Consider the following 6,370-nt stretch of genomic DNA (forward strand, 5'->3'; position numbering starts at 1 on the left):
AAAGCTAACTAATAGCTAACCTAGCTGCTAAAACGGAGAATATTAACCTTAAACTGTCCTCGGAAAAGTGAAGGACGTGCAGCCTGTAGAGACAGACTTGTCCTCCCTGTAACTAACACCTGCCGAAATGAATCAAGCTGCCATGCTGCAGAACACCTTTGAGCTAACTGTTAGCTAACTGTTGTGCAGGTAATTGTTTAAACTAATATAACTTCTTGATACATTGTCATGGTGGTGATGCTGCAGACAACTCGTTGGTGGCCGTTTTTGTCAGAAGAAAAGTCAAAAAATGAACGGGGAAAAAAACATTTATCTTCAAAGCACGCGCTAACAGAAAGCAGCTTCTATTTGTAAACAATGTTCCACTTCCGGCCTGGCTTTTCAGAGCAAAATAGATTCTCTCTTTCCAGAATAAAAGCATGTTAAAATATTTGCCTTTATGTGAACATTCATTTCAATAATGAAATATGGTTAAGATCATTTTGTATAATTGGCAGTTTATTATTAATTTGTATTCCTGAGTTATTTGCAATAGCAATGAATTTGGATCACCAATATTCTTACATTATTTATGTCAAAAAGATACATGTTCCAAGTTCATGAGGGCTAGAGAAATATTTACTTTAAAGACTACAGTACGTACAGACAATATGATTAAACCCATGGCAGTTTATTAGAAGCATTAGGTATTTTAATCATCAAACATAACATCACTTTATGCAACATAAATTTAGAATCAGGTACAGCAAAAAAGCACAATAATGGAATAATATATTGGTGTTTTTTTTGTACGGTTTCCAGTAATTGTTAAGTTATTGGCCTAGATAGATATTCAAATGTCCTTTTGCCACCCAATGAGAACTGTGGCCTTCTTTTATCTAATGTAAATTCACATCTTTCTTATATACAGAAACAACAGTATACTGGACACTATGTATTTCATTCTGAGAAATGCATTTTCTGACAAGATAAGTCTGATGTTAGTGGCAGTTCACAATTCAACATTTTTGTAAGTATTTAAAACTTACATGAAAAAGGTTTAGAAATTCAAAAGCAGTAAATGTGCAGAGAACACATTGTTTAGCTTTTTACACCCATGTTTTAAATAAATAGGGACATCATTAGATGACAAATTAGTCGCTAAAATCAATCTTACAAATGAGGATAAAATATTTTCTGCAATCGGAAGAAGAGTAAAATCCAAACTGTCTAATCAATCACATTTTGACTGCTTGACTTGTGTTGTTAGATCACTCTGCTGCCCAGTTCAAGAACGGTCAGAGCAGACTGTACCGGCTGAGGAAACTGCGTGCAATAGACACTTTTCTTGAAATACCATGCAATAATCTTCCTTATGTGAAGCCATCATTGTAATGAATGTCCCAACATGTTTTTGAAATGTCTCAACACCTTACATTATATATGTCACTAAGTTCTGAAGTTGCTGATCATCATTTTTAGCAATAGTTGCGTTCTTACCTACTTATTTGTCTTTATTTGTATTCTGGTATAACTAATGTGTGCTTTTCTTTTCTGTTTTAATAAATTAGCGTATGCTGTATTATTGCATGTTTGTTTTTTTTACCTGCGATGCTACTTTTGCTACTATGCTACTTTTGCTGGAACAATGCACATTTCCCTGCTGTGAAACTAATACAGGATCTCTGATTCATTACACTTTGTTGTTTTAATTTACGCAGCATTTGTGGTAACTTGTCTTGTTACTGCTGGACTTCGAATTAGCAGTCAAACTATTTCCAGCAGCCGGACCCTGGGCTTTAACAATAGGGCACTCTTGTAATTTTTTTTATTATTTCGCAAGCAGCAGCTCTATTTTCTTCACAGTGGAGTAATCCAGGTTTGGTCTCGTGGAAGAAAACGTTGACAAGCAACTGAATGTCAGTGCCGTCACACGAAGGTTTCACAATTGGAATGAACTTGACCTTATATGCGTGGTGCATCAAGACCAGAATGACAGGCTTATCACCTGGAGACACAAAAAGAGAGGAAGATACATTTGATAATTAGGGAGGACCTTTTTAGATTAAAGCTTTAAATGTAAGGTTTGGTGTGAAAAGGAATTCTAAGAGACGCTAAATGATCATGGCATTTTTTTTAAATTATAAATACCAATAATATACTCTTAAACAAATACATCAATATTTTAAAACCTGACTATGCAAGTAAGAGATAACCTACTGTATATGTTGATACAAATGTATAAGCCATTTCCATTCAGTATGAACAGGCTGAAACAAAAGTTCCCTTACCTTTAACATCTCTCATGGCTGACTCAACATCTGGACCCATGCGAGAAACGATGGGGCAGAAGACAATAGTGACGTCGTAGTCCTTGTCATCTTTGCTCTGAACAAGATCAAACTGATCCTGAACTTCCTTCTTCACTTTCTCCATCAGCTGATCATGTGCACCAAAGGTTGTCCCGGTAACAACCATATGGTACACCAATTTACCTGTTGAGAGGAAAATGGAAGAAAATATCAAACTGATTATTACACTTACATATATTGAGAGAACCTATAACATGAATACAATTATGTGTTTTGCTATGACCAAATATATGACGACGTAGTCTATAGCCATGTGTTCACTCACCTTCTCGTTCATTCACATCTTCAAAGGTCTCTTCTAATGAGTAAAAAAGCAACATCAATTAGTCAGATTCAATCACACTCATTCAAAAGTTTGGATACAGTAAGATGGCTGAGAGGAATACTTTACACACTGCCTTACACACAGATTTTTTTATGAAGGGTTTACAAAAAAAAGTCACGTTTTTCCATGGAAAACAAACACTGTTCCTCAGCAGAAATGGAAGGTTGGTCACATAGGGCACATCAGCTGGAAAGGTTATGTACAACCACATCACAGTTTATCCCTATTTAATTGTACCAAAGTAGACCCAAATGTGTTTCTCAATACATGTACACCCACGTTGCGCAGTTGTGGCTAAAAATGAATATAGTTTCATTTATAGAAAAATATCTCAGAATATATATAGAAATCTGCTTGGATTTAGCAGATTAAATTCAATTGACTTGTCAAATTGTTTGCGTTTCAATTTTCCCTGCGATAACGTTAAAGTACAATGACATTGAAATAAAAAAATCGCAGTATGCAACCAAATGAAGCACATCAATGAGGCTGCTGCTATAAACATTAACATAAGACAATCTTTTACATCAAGAAAGTTTGGAGGAAGAGATTTAGATTTACTTTGAAAATCAACTGAAACTATTTTGAGTCTAAACGGTTTCTCAAATGCTTCTACTTTTAATTACTACAAATTACTAGTGTAACATGTCATAAGTAAATGGAATGGAAACATTTGAAGCTGCGAAACTCCTTCCAGAAAATGAATCTTATCATCAAGGAACTTCATTATGTTGGTCCTCATGCCTTTCAGGATACAGAGGTTCTTAACCAATACCTCATTGTTGTTTTGAGCAGCTGGAGAGAGAGGTGTGTGTGTTTTAAAAAAAATGTTTGTTATGTTACAAGGCTGTACCTACCTATGTCAAGTTCATCTATGAAGCATTTTACTTCACTTAGGAGCTGTTCAACATGCATCTAAACCAAAAATATTATAGAATCATTTTGAAGGAGAACATTACTATTTGCTAGTTTCTGTCCTTGAAGACTTTTTTTAAATGTCACATTTAAGCTTGTAATTAGGTATTAAGTAGGTTTCTTCCAGTCAGTGACCGGATGTCAGATTCGCTGCGTAAGTCTGCCTCTGAAACAACACGGTTTGTTTTATCTATGCTTTTAAAACTGAAACATAGTACTATAATATGCTAATAGTTTATTTTCAATAGTCATCCTCTATAAAGATGGCCACTTACCTTGCAGAACGACACCCTGGTGTTCCTCCTTTATTTTCTCCGTCATGACTTCACCAGAGGGAAACAAAACAGACAGGCAGATTCAACACATGGATTCCAATGTAGTCATATCTTATTTTTCTTGTGAAATATTTGGATACAAACTTACTTGAAGTGTTGACAAGCTCAACTCGAAAGACGAAGATTGTGAGCGGAAAACGAAAGTAATCTCTGATCTGATCGAAGCTTGATTTCAATTATTTGGACAATTATAAACAGATTTTGATAATGTTAGCCGTCAATCACTCAACTAAAACAATAGAATATTCTAGAAAGTATTTCCAATCTACCTTCGTAGTTCGTATACAATACCCTCCGTCAGCGCTGAGTCGAAAGTGAAAGTTAAAGATAAACGATGTTTAGAAGGAGGCTTGAACTGTGATTTGTCGCTGGAGCAGCGTGATTGACACATCTGAAGTCCCGCCCTCTGAAACCCATTGTTGACATTTATTACGCATTACTCTCAGCAGCGGTGTCCAAACAAACTATGGGGCCAATGGGCTAACTGCGGTAGGTTTTCAAATAAATTCAGTCAATCTTAGTTGATAAAAAAGCCCAATAACTTATTTACATAGTAAGCCAGAACAGTGGCGGCGCCAGATATTTTTCTTTTGGGGGTGGTGTGGGGTAGCTTGACGTTTCGTAGAGGGTGCTCAAACATTGCGTTTCCCATTAATGTGCCGGGCGCTACAGTGGAATGTTGTACTGCAACACTCTCCACACGCACATACACACAGTACACCTGCGACTGTTACAATGAAGGCTCGATAATCAGCTCACACGGCATATTGGTGTAAGCAGGGGTAAAGTGCTATTTTTATAAGTGCGTGGGAAGATTTTTTTTTNATGAAACAGAACTGCAGACAGATTTACTTTTTCTTTATGGATATTTTACAAATCACTCCCCTTTTAAACTGTATTCTTGTTTTACTGTCATATAGTATTTCATTTCTGGCATCTATGTCTACAGAGAGGACATGATTTTGTTTGCTATGTGGTGGATATAGGGTTGTGAGGATGCCTTTAAAAATGTTATGCGTTACAATTACTAGTTAACTGTAACATAAAAGTCATAGTAATATGTAAAGAAATCTGAGTATCACAATATAAAAGTAATGTAACCTGATTACTTTATGTTACTTTTGGATTACTTCAATTTTAAATGTAAAGCAAATAAATACAAGATAAAAGAAATATCAGTAAGATGTGTTTTAATTTAGTATAGTGTGTGACCTTAAAAATAAGAAACCAAGAAATGTAGTATCAAAAAAGCATCCTCTTATAGGCTATGGGCTTACAAATAGCATAGTTTACAAATGCTGTTTTGCTGGGGGGGCAACAGGGGCCAGTGCATGCAGGGGAAAAAAAACACTCATCATCTCTGACCAGCGGCTCTTCCCTTTTTAATTCAAGTAACATTCAAGCCTAGACGTTGAGAGACTAAAAATCACAAAACTGCAGGATATTGTTGCTGTAATCTGAAAGAAGAGAAACCCTCAGCCTGGGATGCAGAGACCCGGCGGATGTACAGTAGAGATTCAACTGTTCAGTGCCTTATATTCAGTGTTGCAGCAAATACTGTTTATGTAATTTAATTTAATTGTAACTTAGTAACTTAAACAAGAACTGTAAATATAAAAAAGTACTACTGAAACAAAGAACTGTAACTTAAAGTTACTGTAATAAATACCTGTACAGAACAAATTCCAATTTAATATTTATTTTACACAATTACTTTAAACTGTCTTTGTCTTTTTTAACCTGCGTTTATCCTCTCATAAGAATATTGGTCTAGAACCGCCACCGCTAATAATAACATAATAGTTTGGAGTCTGTGGTGATTTGTGTTCACATTGTTTGCTGAGCTGTTGATATGTCGTTCAACTCAACGTTTTACAGTAGCCTAATCTGTTCAACTGCAGGTTGGTACAGCTAAACTCAGAGGTAGAGACACAAACATGTTAAGGTAAGTTTAGCTTTACATGATCCTCTTCAGAAGAAGACTGCACAGGCATAGTTCCCCATCTTTAACACGTTTGTTTGAGGCTAAAACAATGGTGTGGTAATGGAAAGGTTTTTGTTTGAGACAAGCAAAATTGTAAAAGTGTGAGGAAATAAAAGCACTTGATGGTCTCTGTATATAAAACTTAAAATAGATCAGATTCTTTGAAAGGTAAATATTAAAACCACAATTGAATAATCTTTTTTTAAAAGGACAATAAAGGTGTTATCACTTTGCGTCGATTTAGCTCAATAAACCCCTAATGTATTCCTCCTGATTGACTATCGGCCTACTTGAATAACAAAAACGTTTTTTATGAGTTGATGGCCTAACAACTTGGAGTCTTCCTTATACTACTCACAACATATCAGTAGTTATGTGTTTAACTCTTAGATGATAGTATCGGATTATCAGTTGTGATCATGTATTAATTAGGCTACATCAACAGAAATAATATTTTTTT

Source organism: Notothenia coriiceps, unplaced genomic scaffold, assembly GCF_000735185.1.
Source record: "Notothenia coriiceps isolate Sejong01 unplaced genomic scaffold, NC01 NC01_scaffold00015930, whole genome shotgun sequence".
NCBI classification, from domain to species: domain Eukaryota; kingdom Metazoa; phylum Chordata; class Actinopteri; order Perciformes; family Nototheniidae; genus Notothenia; species Notothenia coriiceps.